At 36.1% G+C, this 20446-nt stretch overlaps 1 protein-coding gene across 1 annotated transcript in view; it reads left to right on the plus strand.

Annotated features, from left to right (window-relative positions):
- LOC126805043 (peptidyl-prolyl cis-trans isomerase CYP65) overlaps positions 1-20446 on the plus strand; it is a 309510-nt gene that overhangs the window by 127882 nt on the left and 161182 nt on the right. The gene's annotated exons all lie outside the window — the stretch shown is intronic.

The raw sequence follows: 20446 nt of genomic DNA on the forward strand, positions 1-20446 counted from the left end.
AACGAAAATCCAAACCGGGCTATTTCTTAAAAATCGAACTTTGCGATTTAATTTCCGACTTATCCCTTAGTTTTTGGACTTGATGCTAGTTGAATAAGTTGTTAGGTAGGTTTTAGAGAAGATTTTGGTGTATGGAAGACGATCTAAATGCTCGGGTTGTCTCCGGCGTGTGGGGCCCACACGTAATCGGTTGTGTTGGCTTGTGGTGGCGCGCTTGACTAGTTTGGAGCAGCTTTTGTGCTTTGTAATGTTGTACACGTTGATTCTAGTGCATATATTATTCTAGTGCATATTTATAATTTTAGAGAGTTTGGAATAAGTTGTTACAAGCGGAGTTAAGGTTGAATTGATTCATGAAGTTTTTGATTTGGTCAGAATCCAAACATCGAAAAACTTGTGAACTCATTTGGTAAGTTGTTGAGAGAGTGTTAGTGAGGTGAGAAAGTTGTCAATTGCATGGGAGTTGTTAGAGAAAATATTTGGTTAGTTAAGTTACTTTGGATTATATTATTACTAAGTGAAGACTATGTCTTGTAGGTGATGCCGAGGTGAGCAAGTGAGCCTCACTTGGTGATATTGAAGTCATAGCGGGAGTAAGAGGTAAGCAAATCTCACTTGTTGCAAATTTATATATAGTTATTAATATAGTCCATATTTCACCATCTTGTAAATTGTGAATTCAATTATGTTTTGTTTTAAATTACATGAACTTGATCGCCTACGGTTTATAGGTAAGTAAAATGATTTTTGAAAATAAAAGGATTTTTAAAAGGTGATTAGGGACTATGGTTAATGATTGGGGTATGAAATTGGAATATGGATGTCGTTATTGATATAGTATGGTTGATTTGCATATGCATATTAAATGGTAAGGAGAAATATACAAGTATACATTGCTATATTGAATTGTGATATGATCATATGTCATTGTTGTGGAAAACTTTGAGTTAGTTATTGGAGTTGTTGATATAACATAGTTTACTTATATACGTGTGCTAATGGTATTAATAATATGCGTATATAAGTTGCCATATTATATTATAGTATATTCATGTGTCATTGATATGAAATTTCTACGTTGGTTATTTGGGATGGTTGATATAATATAGCTTATATATATATATGTTAAATGGTAATAATAATATACATATATAGATTGCTCTACTATATCGAGTTATATTTTCGTAACATTGATGTGCAATTTGGGGTTGGTTATTGAAATATTTCAATATCATTGATGAAGTATTTTAAAAATGTGGGATGACTTAATGTTGGCAAACTCATACAAGTGCGTTAGGTGTGTCAATTGTATGAGGGATGACTTAGTGTTGGCGAACCCATACAAATGTGTTAGGTGTGGGTATTGCATGTGGGATACCTTAGCGTTGGCGAACCCATGGATACGAGGATGAAGAGGTCAACGTTGACTCTCCTCCATTGCGTTGTTGTGAAGTTATGTTACTCATTGTTAAGTTGATTCTAATGGTGACATCCTAATTTATGGTGCATGTTTAGTGTTGTATTAATTTTTTGTTTACTCATATAAGCTTTTAGAGTTTAATTACGGGGTTTGTTTGTTTACAACCAAGTGCACCAATTCATGGTGTAGTGGTTGATCTTGCAGGTAAGGGACAACGAGGTTGAGATACAGATGAAATTGTGATAGCTAAAGAGTGAGGATCTTAACATAATAGTTTTTCTTAAAGTTGTATCGAATTAGAGAGAGATTTTCATTTTCATTTTTGTTTTCAAGTTTTAAACATTTGTCGATGTAATTTGAGTTGTCTGAATTACACTTTCGAACTTAGTTCTTAATATTTGGTTATTTCAAATAACTCTTAAGTAATCTGGGATTATTCTAAAGTTTATCACAACTTGAAATTGAATTTTTATTATTCAAATTTTGGGTGGTGACAATTCTTCCATAAGGTAACGCATGCTATATATGCATCAATGCATGCATGTATGTATGTCTGCCTTCAGTATTAACTTGGAGGAAGATAGATTAGGTTGGTTATAACAGTGTTGCAGCAAAAAATAATTGACGTAATGGTAATGCACGCTGGTTTGTAACTTGCAACTGAGAGCGTGAGTAAAATTTCTCGAGAGATATCAAATTATCCATGAAATGGGAGAACCGGGTGATCTATTAGGTTGTGCATGCATTGGACGCCAAGAAATCAACAGGCAAGACAAGACTAGATATGATATTGAACTAGCTGATGAATCTTGTGGGCTTCACGGGGCTTTTGTTATGAAGATATATGATTCATGACAGGGGTGGCACTTAAGACTGATAAACCGAAAACCGAACCGAAAAAATCGGACTGAAACTGAAAAAAACCGAACCGAACACAAGAAAAACCGAACCGAACTAAATTAATCGGTTTGGTTTTAGTTTGGACACATAAGAAACCGAACCGAACCGAAAAACCGAATTATTTATAAAATAATGTCCTTTTACGTTTATCTTACCGAATATTTGTTTTGATTAATGTGATTTTAGGTTTATATTATATATAATTATATGTTTCTCTTTTGTTGTGTTATATATGTATATATAATCATCTATGTTTATATGTATGCCCATATATGTATGTTTCAAATAAGTTTGCTAAAACAAACACACACACAGACACACATATATATATATATATATATATATATACATATACAAGCGGATGTGTAATTACTAAATCCGCCTCAATATGAAGCAACTATATGAAGGAAACTTCTCAAGATCGATCGACACCAGTCGATATGATTGATATGTATATATAGTCACCTTGTAAAAATTTCATCAAATTCGGACCTCGTTTAACCGTTGGAAATTCCGGTAAACCGAAAACAACACTAATATACCATAAGGGAGAACCTATTACCCAAATGTGAATGAGAAAATTTGTTTACATATTTGAAGTCACATAATTTTTGTCATCGATCGTGCGTGGTCGAAACAAGGAAACTCATTTCGCAAAGTCTCGGTCAATGAGAGTTTTATTATGTGAAAACACATGTTTTTTGGTTGACCGTTGGTACGGACGGTCAAACCATGTTCAAAACGGACGAAATTTTTACGGGTTCCCTAAATATATATACCGATCACATCTACTGGTGTCGATCGACCATATTTCAAACTGGAGTTGTCGATCGCCGAAGTGTCCACTAATGTACCATAACCTTTATATTAGGGTTATAATAAAACTATCACATTATGAAGCGACTATATGAAGGAAACTTATCGGAATTGATCGACACCATCCGATGTGATCAGTATATATATTTAGTGACCATTTTAAAATTTCATCCAATTCGGACCTCGTTTGACAATCGGAATTTCCGGTAAACCGAAAACAACACTAATATACCCTAAGGGAGGACCCATTACCAAGATGCGAATGAGAAAAGTTGTTTACATATTTGAAATCACATAATTTTTGTCATCGATCGTGCGTGGTCGAAACAAGGAAACTCATTTGGGAAAGCCCTGGTCAATGAGGTTTTATTATGTGAAAACGCCTCTTTTTTGGTTAATCGTTAGTATGGACGATCAAACTATGTTCAAAATGGATGAAATTTTTACATGGTCCCTAAATTTATATGTTGATCACATCTATTGGTGTTGAATGACAATATTTTGAAACTAAAATTTTTAAAAAATAATATAAAAAAAATTCAAAAACAAAAACCGAAAAAACCGAAAAAAACCGAAAAAAACCATTCGGTTTTCAGTTTGCCATATTGAAAAACCGAACAGTAAACCGAACCGAACCGAACCGAACTGAAGTTCAATTTCAGTTTGGTTTACGGTTTGACCCTAAAACCGAACCGTTTAAACCGAATGTCACCCCTAATTCATGAGGTAGTTGCAATAAAGAAACTAATGGTTGCAAATACAGTGGCAGACCTAAGAATCCCACAATGGGCGGACTTGTATTTCGTAACAAAAAAATTCACAAGGGTGCCGGAGGACTTTATTAATTGAAACAAAGAAATATAGACTTAATCAAAGAGGGATGTAAGAGCTAATCGCTCAGATACAACAAAATACAAAAAGTCAACTCAACGGTTCGATAAATCTTCAATCTTCTTACTAGATTATATGCACTGTTATATACACATAAATAAACCAATGAATATAGTAAGGTAGATATTATCCTATCTTAAGTCCTTAACTCCAGTGTTTAAAATTAAAAATTTAATTAATTACATTTGAATTTGGTCTCCAAATTGAAGAAACTGAATAAAACGAACTAGAAAGAGAATAAGATTGAGACAGAGAGAAAGAGTAACAAGTTTGCTAGTCCGCCGCCATTGTTGTACATGCATCATCACGATCGACCAGAGTAGCAATATTACTAATATTACTAATGTAGAAGCCATACTCTATATATAGTAGAAGATTTTCTTTTGCCAATAGTCCACCATACCATACACCTAGGGCCGCCCGGGTTGCAATAACAAATTATAGGATGAGTGGCTGTAAGATTTACTGCTGATCCACTATGTTGTGATCTCGAGCTGGAAATGTTATTGGTATACACCACATCTTCCCTGGTTTAAAGTCATGTACTAGCTTCCGTTTAACTGCGTATGTCTGGAATCAATTTCGAAACTATGGTATTTAAATTTGAAAAGATGTCTTAAGCAAGGAACAAAATCTCCCCGATATTTTCGATATATTCTCCGATATCTTTTTTTTTTAAAACGATATATCTTAGGGGTAAATATCTTATTTTTTCCCATATCTGCGATATTTCTCCGATAACTAAGGAACAAAATCTCCCCGATATATCCTTCGATACCTTCATTTAAAAAAAAACGATATATCTTAGGGGTAAATATCTTATTTTTTCCCGTATCTGCGATATTTCTCCGATAACATAAAATATCTCTGATATTTCTCCGATATTTACAATATATCTGATATGTCTTCGATATTTTTGAGAAATATTTGAAAATTTTCACTTAAAAAAATTTAACTCATTTTCAGGATGTCTCAGACTCTCCTTGACCTGGAGTTTTTGATTAATTAATCACCTCGAACCTCGAGGGATATAAAAAATAAAACTAGAAGAGTAGTCCTTCAATCGGCTAATTTTTATTTTTTCGTAAAAGATATCGAGATGATGAGTGAAAGTTCAAGTCTTAAATCTTAAAAGTCAAGCCATATCAGTGACCAGTGCTCTCCTTGACCTTGAGGGAATCCAAAATTAAGTGTCACAACGTAGTCTCACACTCTCATGAAGGTCATAAGAGAATATCCAGAATTTTAGTAACAAGTGTTCTCCTCGAGGAATATAGAAAGAGTAGTAATCTTTATCTCTTTGACGTCCTCTCAAAGGATATCTAAATAAGGAGTGTTCTCCTCGAGCACTATTGGGGAAAGTGAGAAAACATGAGTCACATTGTAGTCTTTGTCTCCTAGAAGTTCCCTTATACCTTCATAGATTGCTAGCAACCCGTGAACCCATCATGGAAAAATGATAATACTGAAATTTGACATGCGTATTTTATCACAAATGACTTCCTCTTCTGCATGTGAAAGAAAATGGAGTACTTTTTCTCTTATTCATACAAAGCAAATGAATCGTCTTGCATATCAGAAGTTGGAAAAACTCATATACTACTATAACATGAAGTTACGACTACGTGATAAACGAGCAAAGGATAATGTGATCAATAAAAATAACTATATCGATCTACTTCATGTTGTTAGTGAACCACTTCAGAATAACATTGATCCTCTTCATGATTGGATTATGCATGCACACCTCGATGATGAAAATGGGAACCCTCCTTCACATGTCGTAGAAAAGGCAACTGATTTTGAAATTGATGTAAACAAGGTATTATCTGATGAAGTTGGAGACCCGGGAGGTGATTCTAATAATGCTAGTGTGTGAAGCGGTGTAGCAACTCCAGCAACTCCAGATAGTTCAGATAGTGATGATGATGATAGTGGTGGTGCTGGTGCTGGTGGTAATGGTGATGGTAGTGGTGGAAGTCAACAAGGTGGTGGAGATATAAGGTTTGAATATGAACAATTTTATGTAGGTGGAGAATTTGAGCAGTTTATTTGTGAAAGTAATTTTTATCATGCTACCCAAGATGAGAATTATGGATCTAGAGCATGCGGTCATGGTGCGCAACAGCAAAATAGGTGTAGGAGGAGGACAAGAGGAGTGATTGATGATCAAAATATTTCATCTGATGTTAGTTAAGTTGCCTTAAGTTTTGATTCTATCAGTTTAGACACATAACACAGTGGGATGTCAAACGAATCACATGAAATCAACTATTAATCTGGTCATCTTATTTATAATTATGGTCAGTTTGGAGATGTTATGATCAATTATCGAGTTGGGTTCATCCTTACTATCCCCTTCTCGGAGAAACTGTTAGTAGCTCAAAAGAGATATATGACTATCATATTAACCATTATAATTCGTACTATATGGTTCATATGTCTTGGGTAAAATATTGTAGTTTTGTTGACCAACGTGCATTTTTTCAAGCACCTAGAGCCTCTTTTAGGTACTAGATAAAATTAATAATTGTATTGTTTATATGTAATTCAATAATAAATAAATAATTTCGGAAGAAGAATGATATTTTTTTTCCAATATCCGATATCTCCTTTTTTCAAAAAAACGATATATCCCCCGATATCGATATTTTGAACCTTGGTGCTAAGAAAAAAAGGATATATATAAACTTTTACCTTCCCTTCTCTGTTATCAGCAACCCCAAACTCTTTTCTGGTCACATCCAGATTTGATTACATTTGGATTCTTAGTACATATATTAATTTTTCTACCTTGCATTCAGGCATCTATATTGACGGAGATGCGCTTCACAAAATGCGTTTTTATATAGGTTGTCATGAATATGCGCACGAATAAAGCACACTAATCATCTTCTCTCTTCAGGGCAATATGTTTTTTTTTTTTTAACTATGGTTCTTAATTGCATTGTGTAATTCACTGTTAGATGTATATCAAGTATCAACTTATGTGTAACTGCAATATGCGTTCATCCACAATTGTCATTGTTATATCATTTCCAAGATCGATATTATCCCATAACTGAGGAAACTGATGCACATATATTATTCGCCTAAAATATAAGCTAGAAAATCTTTACAGAAAGAAGTCGAAAAATGGATATTTTAGAATTGAAGATGGGCCCTGAGTAAAGTTTGAATTAGGTAAAGTTGAAGTGAAATTGTTAGTCATTTTCTGACCCATGGGTTGCTTTCGTTAATGTTTAGAGTATGATGACGCCTAAATGATGCAATAATAAAGACATCATCCAATCATTTATATAGTCTGAAGGTCTGAAATGCTTCTGTATTTTAATCAAAAGGAAATTAGAACAATTGAAGAACTGTAACTAGGGGTGGAAGCTCACTGTCCACGTCCAGTCTAGTCTTTCAAGTAAAATAGGAAAAGATACTCATGCTCATATTCTAAAGCTAAACGCAATATCGAAAATTAAGGCTAAGAAAGAGATTGAATCGGGGTGAGTTTGGCGCCTCAAACTTCTATTTGGCAGTGGCATGGGAAGCTATGCTCAATTTTGGTCGGTGATGTGGTTTTTACTTGTAATCCTTATCCTGGCAAGTTAATATATATGGGCAAACAAGGTTAAAGTGATTTCATAATCATTAACAAAGGAAGGTGATGTTTGATGTGAATGCAATAACACAAAATGAAACAGCTTAGCATCTTCTTTCCAAGTGTTCCCTCCACTTTGTTTAATGGATCGAAGACTTTCCTCTTTCTAATCGCACAATAACAAAAGGGGAGATGAACTTATTGATACTAGAAGATTTTTAGTTTGATATGTGCCAAATGATATTGGGATCGAGTATCATACTCTGTTGGAAGCAATTGAGATTTAGATTTGATGCAAGTGGTTTCTTCATCCCATGAACATACAAAGAATTTTTAAGTATGACCAATTTCTGGTTTTGACAACATATGTACATTTATCATTCTTGTTGCCGAATGTAAACAATGTACAAGTCACACGTTCAAATCTCGTGAGTGGGGAATAGAACAAAACTAACTAGAACATCTCATGAATTAGTAGTTAGAACTAAATACGGAGTTGTTGTGGGATCCTTCTTCGCATAGTACTAATCCAGATTGTCGATTTCCTTATACTGTTCTAATTGTTGAGCTGTAACCACGCACTCATCATCCTAGATGGAAAATTATCACCACTGAAACAATGGATCTCCATCCTCTCCCAAGTTAGGATCGGATATGGTTGGAGATCTTCAAGTCCTCATGATTGTTGTTCATCCATACAACCTGAATTACTTCAGCAATATTTTAATTGCTTTCATTCAGCTTTGCTTTTGTTAGCCTTATCTGTTTATCCAATGTCAACGCAGCAAGAAATCAGGGATGCCATTCTCAAGCAGCACAATCAGATCAGTTTTCCTAATCTATCTTGTTATCGCTGCAATTGTGCAATAGAGATAATTATGTTGACAGCAAAACCTCCGGATATACTCAGCATTTTAACTATCCCTTACATGCTGAAGATGGAATGAATAACTAAGTGGCCTTTCAACTCGTCAAGCTACTGTAACTCCGATACTCAATTCCACGACCCTTTCTATCTGGACCGAATAGACAATTGCCAATCTGCCATATACCCACAGAAGTACAAATGTCTCAAGTTGATCTCGACTAGAATAATACGTGGGAAGAGTATGGAATTCATACATTTTTTTTTTGATTCAATGATTCTATGAAGGCATTTCATTCATGAAGAAGAAATTGTTACAAGGGTAAAAAAAAAAACATTACAATACATGAGCCATAACTTGCCCACCTTGTAACCTAGCTTCTCTCGTCCACTCAACAAAGATGGAGCTATAAACCTCCTTCACACCATCAGACTGGAAAACAATAATCCAACTGTGGAGACCCAAAATCCGACAACTGTCATCATAAAAGAAAATGGATGTCGGGGTGCCAACGAGATCATGGCTCATAATCCAGGGTACAAAAACTTGAGTCAACTTAGTCTACTGATGGATGAACGCACGTGATAGTTTCGGGTGTTGAAACGCATTCACTATCATCAGCGGTGTACAATGAAATACAGTAAGTGACTACACTGGATCACACAAACACAAAATAAACTAACGAAAAACAAACTAGCTAAAAAACAAAGGGGATGCAGACCCCCCAGAAAACCAAATCAGAGGCCCAACACTGGAACAAGGCCCATGACCCCTTACGACCCTAATGTAGCAGAGAACCCAACCCTGTTTTCTGAGATCCGACCGGAAATAGTGTCGACGTCGAGCCAAACCAAGCAGCCACTTACAATCCCTCCACTTCTATTAGTAGATGTCGATCATGACTGCCCTAAACAGTCCACACAACCACCTCCGATGAGACCATGCACACCAGATCTGCAGCACCACCGCATGCACCATTCCTCTCGGACTACCCATCGACTCGGTCCGAGCACAATAGCACCAACGATCTCTAGATCGAGTGACAAGAGCCCATACTATCTTGTTCCCAAATAAGTACAACAAATCAAGAATCATACCCCCAACAATCAAACAACCCTTGTCGAACTCAGATTTGGAACCTCCCTCGTTGGAAACTTCTCGATCTACACCTAGTTCTCACCTACCCACCTCCAAACACCACCACAAACCCTCGACAACAACAAGGACCCAACTAGAATAGCAGCAAAATTGGCCTAGCATCTCCCAAACATCAGTGGCGTAGCCACGTTGGAGCCTACTGGCTCCTGTGCACCAATAAACCTTTAAATAGTTTATGGTTAGCAAGTGTACATCTTCATCAGTTTGCATTGGTGGTTTTGTGTAATCATAACATGCAAAAGGTACTATGTTCGACTCCCACTTTTAGCCTTTTTTGTTTTGTTTTTGAGACGGCATATTATACTTCCTTTTAGTTGAAAAGCAAGATTTGTTTTTGAATAAAAGGTCAATTAAATTGTATTTCAGCAGGCAAAACCAAGATAACATGCATGTAGGCTGATAATTAGAGCTATCTTTTCTGACTAAACAAACTAGCTATCCCTAAAAAACTAGTCAACATCTAGAATTTTTAGATAAAACTAGCTAACAAAGCCAAGATTTACCCACATTTTCATGGTTATGAAGCACAAAAATTAACATAATACAAATAATGTAGAAGACATGATAAATATTTTACAACCACACCATTGTAAGACTATGACCCGATTCAAATTATGTTTGATCAGCAGAGGGAGCGCACTCTTGCAATGCTGAAAATACGACCGGACAAAAATCCATAAGCTTCAAAATCATCACTCCAAAGACCCAAAAGATGGACTGATAAGGCCTAATCCATGAGCCCACAAGTTGAACCTGTCTGAAACCCCAATAGATAGACTCTCGCCGTCGTTAACAACTTCGGGAAACCACATACCGCACCTTGCAACGCCACCTTCATCTTTGAAATTCCTAATCCGAAACCCCCTGGCATGTGAAACACCACCAGCTCCAACATCAAAAGGACGTGGGATCTGTACTACCGCACCACCACCCTTAAGATCTAGATCGAAAACACATGTGGATTAGCGGTCGGCTCGCAGGACACTCATCCACCACCAAAAATCCAAAACGCATCTACCAGCCAAATCCAAGAAACATTTCGACCCTGGATCGAAGAATTTGTCGATCAGCACCTCAGTCCGAATAACACCACCGGCCTGAGATTGAACCCTCCTTGAACAGTCTCACCCCAAAGCGAGGTGACGCAAAAATCAAAAGAACCAAGAACATATAAGGCCACACTAGAAGATTCCCGAGAGGTAGCTCTCCATAGCACCACCACCACTAATCAAGAACCAAAACCAAACAAAGAGAGCAATCCAGTCGCCCAAAGGACGCAGGAGGAAGGAGATTTTGTGACCAAAGTCATAGGGTTTGGAAAATTTTGTCGTCGCCGCGGGGAAACCCTAGGAGAGCGATATGAGAGTGATATGAAGACTAAGTCAATACATGTACAGCTTAAAAGCAACATCTACAAGGCTATAACTATATATAGTTATATACATAATTAAAATTTAGAACTTCAAAAAAATTGATTTGAATCATTTGATCTTGGATCCTCGTGATAGCTTCAAGATTTTTAAAACTGAAGCTATCTGCAAAATTGCCAATAAGTTTTATCCTGAAGATTTTAATGATGATGAAATGTGTACTCTTCAATTAGAGTGCACATATTATAAGAAGGACATGCGACGTGATCCAAAATTTCAGAAATTGGAATCCATTGCTGATTTGTGCCACACTTTGGTTCAAACAAGGAAGAGTGAGTTTTATCATATGCTTTATAGATTGATTTGTTTAGTTTTGGTTACTCTTGTTTCTACAACAACAACTGAAATGACATTTTCAGCTATGAACATCATTAAGACTAAACTTAGAAATAAGATGGCAGATGAGTTTCTTGGCGATTGTATGGTTCTTCATATTGAGAAAGAGTATGTTGAATCTATAGGGAATGAAGAGTTCATATAAGAGTTTGAAGAACTATTAACTCGTAGAGTTAAATTTAGTTAATTTAACATTTTCTATTGTATGTGTTTGAGGGATTAGACTCATTACGTTCCCCCATGACTAGATGTATCCATTTTTGCTTCAATTAATAAAATGTTATTGCACTGTTGAGATTATCACTATTTGCTTCTTCTTCAGTTTAAAACTTCAAACATCCCCTAAGTAAGCATCCAAGATCCGCCACTGAATCATACGAGGTGTGTTTGACCAAGAAATTGGCAATTTACTCTGGAAAAAATAAAGCTCTGCTGTTGATGCACAAGTACAAGTTATCATATTTATCTTGAGTGTGAAGAAATTCACACGTTATATATTTACTTCCAGTTCTAGTGACATATAATGCCATCTATCATCGAATGAAGATTCCTAGCTACTTCTTGGGTATAAGGGTATAACATAATTAAAATTTTAAGGATGTTGTAGTACATGTTTGTTGTTGATCTAGATGTGCTGTAAATGTTTGGAGATTGAAGCTGAGACTTTGGAGAAAATCATATGCTCCAAAAAATGATGATTCTGATTTTGTTATTCACATCAATAAGGAAAATCCAAGTATTAAATATTCAATTGACCGTATCAAAGTATGAGTAACACATTGAAATACAGATGCTCCCTTGTTGAAATATCCCATATATGTAAGCAAAAACAGATGATTATGAGTCAAAGCTATAGCCCTGTAATACGCTAGGAATGCATAAAATCACCTTGGTAGTGATCATAGTTGCATGTTCTACCAAACAAACAAAAGAAAGTACTATAGTCCAAGTACACTTCACTTCATCACAAAGCCATTTTATGAAGTTGAATAATAGGGAAATATTAGGTTGGTTATGAAATATTATTGAATTTAACTCGGGAGTTTTGTAGTATTGGTATGTAGTTACTTTGCTCAAACTTAACTAGTATATATGACAATTACCAATTTACCATCTTCACTCTACCAGGCTTAATGAAATATGTACTAATTAACATATATATGGTACTAAATACTAATATGGTCCTTCACAAATCAGCAGTCACATATATAGTAGCTTATTCCCTCAAGAAAACAAAAATTGGTTGCAAAAAAAAATTCATTAAAAAAAGAAGAAGATTATTGACATAAAGTTAACACTTATTATTACCGTCGCAAAGCCAATCAAGTTACAGACCTTCTAGCTCGACTATCTCAACAGGGGGAGTGCCCGGCTTATTGGATTCAGTATCCGCCTTCCTCGTTGGCTTGTGTTCATCTTGTAGATAGTACTAGTCTTGTTACTTAAGTTGTGTCAATTATGCTCTCTTTCTGTTTGGTTAGAGGCCTCTGTTTGCATGTTATTCCTCCTGGGTTTTTAATAAATTATCTCAGTTAAAATTATTATTACAGTCAATGATCCAAGAAGGGCAGTATAAGAAACACAAAACGCGACCAAGAAACAAAAAGACCTAAATAAACTAATCCCAGGAAGAAATTAACTGTTACTTCTTCGGATCAAAATAAAATGTCTATGTATTCCCAAATTAACTTAACATTATGAAAAAAGTTCATCATCGGTACTCAAATTATTGTGGTAAGGTCAATGTAGTACCCCAATTCTGAGTTGTACCAATGTAGTACCCAAACTTGTAATTCGCTATCAACGAAGGGTCTGAGCCCAATTTCCGTTACGGCTCCGTTATCTCAGTCACGTGTCCTACACGTGACCACACAAAAAATTCAACAGCGGTACCCAAACTCTTGTGGCAAGGTCAATGTAGTACCCAAACTCTGAGTTGTACCAATGTAGTACTCAAACTCGTTTTTCGCTATCAATGAGGGGTCTGAGGCCAATTTACGTCACAGTTTCGTCTTATTGATCAAAATAAAAAGGGTATTTACTTAAATAACTCTATGTGGGTTCTAAGGCCATAAATAAGAAACTCTTATAGTAAATATCTAGAATTAAGAAACAACTTACAAATTGGGCAAAACATCAACTCATTCTCATTATGCTCCGGACACCTCACCACCACAGGGTGGCATCGAAGAGCTCCACCTCTTCTTATCCCCACCGCCTCCTCTTTCACCACCAACACCATCTTCGAGCTCCTCCACCTCTCCTTAGAACCCCTGATCCATCGACACGTTACGATCGCAGAACTTCACTCTGAGATTCTCGACCGCTGATCGCACCACTTTATATGCCTCGAATGTCATAGGTGGAGGATATGAAGGAGACGATGTTGTGGCTCAAGGCGGAGCTGCCGAGCTGGGAGAAGTCGTCATCGTGATTGAAGAGTTTGGAAGAAACACAACCCGTAGTGTTGCTTTGCCTCGAAATCTGAGCTTAGAAATACAGTGTGGAAGGAGTGAGAGTGAAGGAGAATGAAAAGAAAAAGAGAAAAGACGAGAAGTTATGACACGTGACCCAGAAGATGGAGTTGTGATAGAAATTGGCTTCAGACCCCTCATTGATAGAGAAAAACGAGTTTGGGTACTACATTGGTACAACTCAAAGTTGGGGTACTACATTGATCTTGCCACAAGAGTTTGAGTACCGATGTTGAATTTTATTGTGTGGTCACGTGCGGGACACGTGACCGAGATAACGAAGCCGTAACGAAAATTGGGCTCAGACCCTTCGTTGATAGTGAATTACAAGTTTGGGTACTACATTGGTACAACTCAGAGTTGGGGTACTATATTGACCTTGCCACAATAGTTTGGGTACCGATGACGAAATTAACTCTAACATTATTATGAGAAGAGAGAAGGAAATGTGAATCTCGTTCAACAATATGCTCTCGCTGCTAAAAACCCCAGAGAAAATTCAGCTAAAACATGGCAGTGATATATTTGATCCAAAAAAATATGTAGCAGTCATCTCAAATGAACTATCATACCAAAAAAAAAAGTCATATCAAATGAACTAGAAGATGATGTTACGTAGGGGTGGGCACGGGACGGGATAGGACGGGACGGAGCTCATCCCACGTCCTGTCCCACTCTTTTGAATCGGGATGGGATCGGGACGGGACGAGGGTTTTTAAGAATGCATCCCACTCGGGATTAATCCCGGTTGGGACGAGACGGGACAAATCCCACCTTCCTATAAAGTTAAATAAAAACCTATATTTTTACTTTTTCATTAACAAAATAACATTTAATAATGAAATTTTAACCAAAAAATACATATTATGTTCAAAATATTATAATTTACCATTATTATTTGAATTAATATAATTTTGGAGTTATTAAGAACATAAATTAGTTTCATTTTGATACAAATTTATAAGAATTATTAAGTTTTCATTGAAGGTGGGACGGGACGGGACGAAGCAGGATAGAAATTATTCGTCCCACGTCCCATCCCATTATTATGAAACAGGACGGGATCGAGACGGGACGAACGTTTTTAGACCTCCGTCCCATCTCGTCCCTACGAATTTCGGAACGGAATCGGGACGAGAACATGATTTTCGTTTTTTATGCCCACCCCTAATGTTACGTGTAAATCTTGAGTTCTGTGTGGGAGCTAGAAAGCAGATGAGCTAGAATCTTCTCAAACTTTGAGCTGTGTGTGGCAAATCATCGGGTTTGGCCCAAAGGTTGCCAATCTAGACTACAGCCAAATATAGCCCAATATGTGACTGGCTGGTCTAATTAAGAATAATAACTCTTTTTTTTTTCTTTTTACTTTCTAAAATAATACTATAATTCTTTTTAGGAGAAAACTTAGCAGACCGGCCGTGGTTAAGTGTAGCTAACCATATCCAATAATATTATGACACGTGGTTTTTAAAAGCTGTTGAACTCGGGTCCATTGAAGAAATTCTTCTTTTCCTCTCCCTCTTCTTACTTCTCAAATCCAGAGTCTAGGAAAATCCCAAAAAAGCCCCCAATTGTTATCACAAGTTCACAACTAGCCAATCATCTTAATAATGTTGCTGAGAACTAAGAAACAACGGATAAAGTCATGAATCCTAAGATCAAGGTTCAATTCCGGGAGTAAGAATTGAGGGATATGTGGCAAGTATGAGTGTTGCCAGTATGTTTCTTCTCTTATCATTAATGTTACTTTACCCACAGACCCTTCTTATGATCAGAATCATCACCAATTCACCGACACCATTTGTTTATTTAGGCCAGTGATATTTAGGCCAGTGATATTTGATTCATAGTACAAACACGGGGTCTTGAGAAAGAGAATGAGAGGAGGTTGGGCACAAATAATTAAGGTGTTTGAAAAGACATGTGTCATTTTTATTATGGGAATTTTTTTACATATATCATCTATCACCCACTATTAACATATGTATACCAAGTTCTAAAATGTAAGCTTTAATACATCAAATTATATATTTGACCCCATATACATGCACGACATCAATGAGGTCGTCAATTTCTTTAATAAATGATATACTTTAAAGAGTAAAACTATCTCTCTCTGCATTGATTTTGCATCGGACATTCCCGAGTGATCTTTTAGACCATCTCTCATTATAAGCTAAAATCATCTATATACCTTATCACCACCTCCCATCATAAGGTATCCCCCATTTTTCAAAAATTTTTTTTGCCTTATGTGAACAGTGGAATGATATCTATGACATTCCATTCCATTCCGTAAGGTAAATGAGTTATATTTTTTTTTATTTTTTCATTTTCTTCCCAATATATCCTCGTACTTTTTCTAATATTCCAATTATATCCATTTTAATTTTAATTATATATTAATTTTCTCCATAAATACCATGCTTATTTTTATTTTTTACAAATAACTATTGTACCATTACGAACCTCGCAGTGAGCTATTTCATATGAGCCCAATATTGAATATGATCGAGCTAAATTATTTTAATGCATAATAATTACTTATGATTTCTAAACGATAATTAACGGCCTCTTCAAAATCTTCTCAGGGATGACCTTCGAGCTCGGAAAAAGTATCATACACATTGATGCATAAAAGTAAAATAACTAAATAATACATAAATATTAAAAGAAGTCACTAATCACCGAATTTAGTACTCCTGAAGATCATCATCACCTCTTGCATGTTCTGGCATCCGTCTATATCTAATATATGTTCTGGTTCCACCGCTATCGCCAAATCGTTGGACTCCTTGCGAACCACTTGTTCGAAAGCCACCATTTCCTCCATAATGAAGGACTCCACCAAAAATGATGTGATGAATATGTGTTTATATAGAATTTTCAAAAATGTCTATTAACTACCTGTTGTAGATGTTGACAAAAAAAATATAAGTCGTTTTTTCAATCAGGATTCAAATAATAGCCGTTGTCATCAAAAAACCCTATGTATACCTTACCATTTATACATTATGGTGGGAACTTAAAAACAAAAGGCAAAAAAGATGCCAAGGAATATGCTAAAGTGGTAAGTCATATATCACTTATAACACACTTGATGGATCTGAGCAGAATCTTTCCCTTATCGACCAAGATCGAGGAGCATCTGACAAGGAGGAATTGTAGTCCCTGATTGACAAACTAGGAGATCTTCCAAACAATGTTCAGCAGTTGAGCCACAGATGCATCCTCCACCCAGATGGAAGACCCAATGCCCATGAGAGTTGACAAGAAGACTAAGTTGGTTAAGCCTCCTCCACTTCCAACTTGAGCGCACCCTCCCACCCTCGTTTGTTGTCGTAGCCGTTGTCGTGAAGGGACTTCAATCTCAAGCCGATCTCAACCTTCTCGTTGTCATTGGTGAGATAAAAATTAGGTTTTGGTGATACATCTGATGTGTTCATATTATCTTATATTTATATGCATCATATCCTTAGTTTATTTGTTTAGTTCTCTAACTTATGATTGATTTTTGTTATTTTAGTGTGTTTATAGGTTTGTCTCAAAGAGAAAATAAAAAAAAAGGCTAAAATGAGCTAATAAAGATTAAACGGCGATTATATTCTTCATTGTCAGAATATGTCTGTGTAGAACGTCCGACTTTTCCGAGCTACTATGGGAGATTCAGATCGAATCAGACTATGAGCTTATTACCATTGGAAAGATACGAATGTCTATTTTCGATAGGATTTTACGGATCTTGATTTCGATACTCTGAGACGATGTTATGATTGTTTGAGTGACGAGAGGTCAGAGCTAAAACCTACCTGGGTTCACTAGCATTCACGGGAGAACTCAAGTTTCATGGCACAAATGTATAAATTGTAATACATTAAGGTCAATGATTTTATGAAGATGCAAAGAGTACATAGATTCCTACTGAAGTTAGGAGTCTTAAACCAAGTCTTACAAGGAAACTGAAATCAAAGATGAGCAAAAATCTTCCCTATGTAAAGGAGCATGAATTTCATATGAGAGGAGGTCTTCAGAGCACAATGTAGATACCAAATAAGCAGAGACCATCCATCAATCTCCCTCATTTCATTCTTTTATGTTTTTCTTATGTTTTTCTTAGTCGTACTTTGTTAAACTTTTTTTTAGGGTTAGGATGATGTCTTTTCAAGATTGTTTATGTAGTTTGATGTTTTATTGATGGATTTATAATTTCTTTATGATGAATGCTTAGTCACTAGTTGAATTGATTCTTTATGTTTAAGTTCATTGATTGATTACCTTAGGGCTATGCATATAGTAATTCAAAGATAAATTTGAAGCAGAGATGCAATATAATTTATGTAGCTTCTTGTGATTAAGTGTTGTGAATTACATAGTTACTTGAGAGAGAATGATGATTTACTTGATTTCCTTGTTTTCTAAAACGTAATGAGTCATGCATGTTAAATTTATACCTGAGAAGGATAGATTGCATAGCTAGGATATACGATTTTATCCGAGAGGAAGAACATCATACACTTAAGGAAAACTATGGTCTAGAGTACCTGAGAATGACATAGATATGAAAATTGTCATCTAGAGAGACGAAAAAATTCATTAGTTACATTGATATATAAATATGATTGTTAGTGGTTGATTCTGATACCCTAGGTTCTATCTTGTTTGCGTATTCCTTTAACTTTCGTATCATTTATTATTTCAAAACCCAAAAACTATATCTTGTTTTTCTTATTTGTTTTTATGTTCTTAGGTTAGATCAATTATGTTAGAATTTAACTTATTCTCAATCCCTAGTTGGAACGACCTCGTACTTGCACACTATACTAACAACGATTTGTGTGTTTGCGAGTTTTAATTAAAATTTTACAACAGCATCAGATTGGAGTTGATCGATTTTGGTGGGTGGAAGAGGTGATTGATCTTTAGTGGGTGGATCTGAGATGTGGTTTTTGCCATAGATCGAGGAAGAGATTGGGTCTGCGTAAAGACTATAGAGAACCACGTTCTGAGTCTTCTGAGTGGCTAAGGAGTCGAAAATCAAAGAGGGAGAAATTTAGGATGAAAAGTACTAAATTACCCTTTAATAAATCAATAATAACATGGACTTAACGAAGCCATTGACGTTGTGTATCTATACTAAGCTAAGTTAGAAATCTGATATATACAAATTTATGATTTTAAATTTAATATACATATATTAATAGTGGACTTAACTTCATGTACTATTTTTAAAATATTTCATTTTATTATTGGCATTGGTTAGTTCTAGCTGACTAAGGCTAGTCTGGCAAGTTTTTCCTTCTTATTATCATAAATTTCTCAAAATTAGTAGTATCGTCATATACTTCGTCAAGTGTGAAAAAAAACAATCACATTTCTTGTCAACAAATTGTGTATATATATATTTGAAAATCAACGAAAGTCATATTAGAACCGGTAATATACGATACAATATAAATACATTCTGCCCTCGCGAACTACGACATAATTAAAATGTGTAGAATAAAAAAAACCTAGAAACTAGAGCTCTCACCATTCCTATGCTGAATCTCTGGGTATACCAAAAACTGGAACATAACTATTAGCAAAGCTAACTTATTTGCCAACTAGAGGAAACCATCAAGCGGAAGGCACACACCCATCAAAGGTGTCCTTAGCAGATTTCGCCTCTTCCTCCACTTGCCTGGGCTTAGCTTGATAAGGCCCATCAATCATGACCAACTTCACTGGCGTAATCGCCGTTTTCGTCCAATCAGACGCAAGTTAGAATTTCACCCAAACCCAGGCCCAAACGCCCAGGCCCAGATCTGACCTAGCGCCACAATCCTAGATCCACCAAACTCTGGCCACAGCCCGCCGACCGGCTATGATGTCGTACCACCCATCAAAACCGATTAGACAAGATCTGTCGTCGCCGTCCTTCTTATCCAAGCACAGGTTCTGCTCGGATTCACCTTTCCAACACCTTTGAACATAAGTCGTCAGGGACGCTCTACGCCGACCCAAGCTTGCTACAGTCAGAGAGATCCTCTGCAACTGCCTTCCGCCGCCTCCTAGAGAGCCCCCCACCGCCAAAATACGATCAACGTTGAAAGGAGTCAACGCCATCATCAAGGAAGCCGCACGGTTAAAGCCTTTGATGGGAGAGGAGCCTCGCCGCCAACCCTTGGTTCCCGTGCACAGTAGCTCCGAACAATATGTAGCCCCATCTCTAATGTCTACTAATATAAGTTTAGCTGGTACTTAACAATTGTATATTTGAATTGGAGTGGATACCTTGTGATATGTCATATTGTCATGTTATCTTCATTTTCTATGAATGCATATTCCTACATTTTAGTCCATTGTATCTGGTAAGTCAAGAATAACATTTGGTTAAGTTCTGTGTTGTTGTCTTGTTTTTTTTGTTGATCTGAGTGTTGTTGTCTTGTTGATGTAATAGATTTGGAGGTCATACATGTGTGAAGAAAATAAAAAACTCAAAAGTGATTTTTATTAAAATGTGATATTGGGAAAAACTATTTAATTCAAATTGTGTGATTTTGATTGGAGGAAATCGAAGTAGT

The sequence above is a fragment of the Argentina anserina genome, chromosome 1 (assembly GCF_933775445.1).
Source record: "Argentina anserina chromosome 1, drPotAnse1.1, whole genome shotgun sequence".
Classification (NCBI taxonomy): domain Eukaryota; kingdom Viridiplantae; phylum Streptophyta; class Magnoliopsida; order Rosales; family Rosaceae; genus Argentina; species Argentina anserina.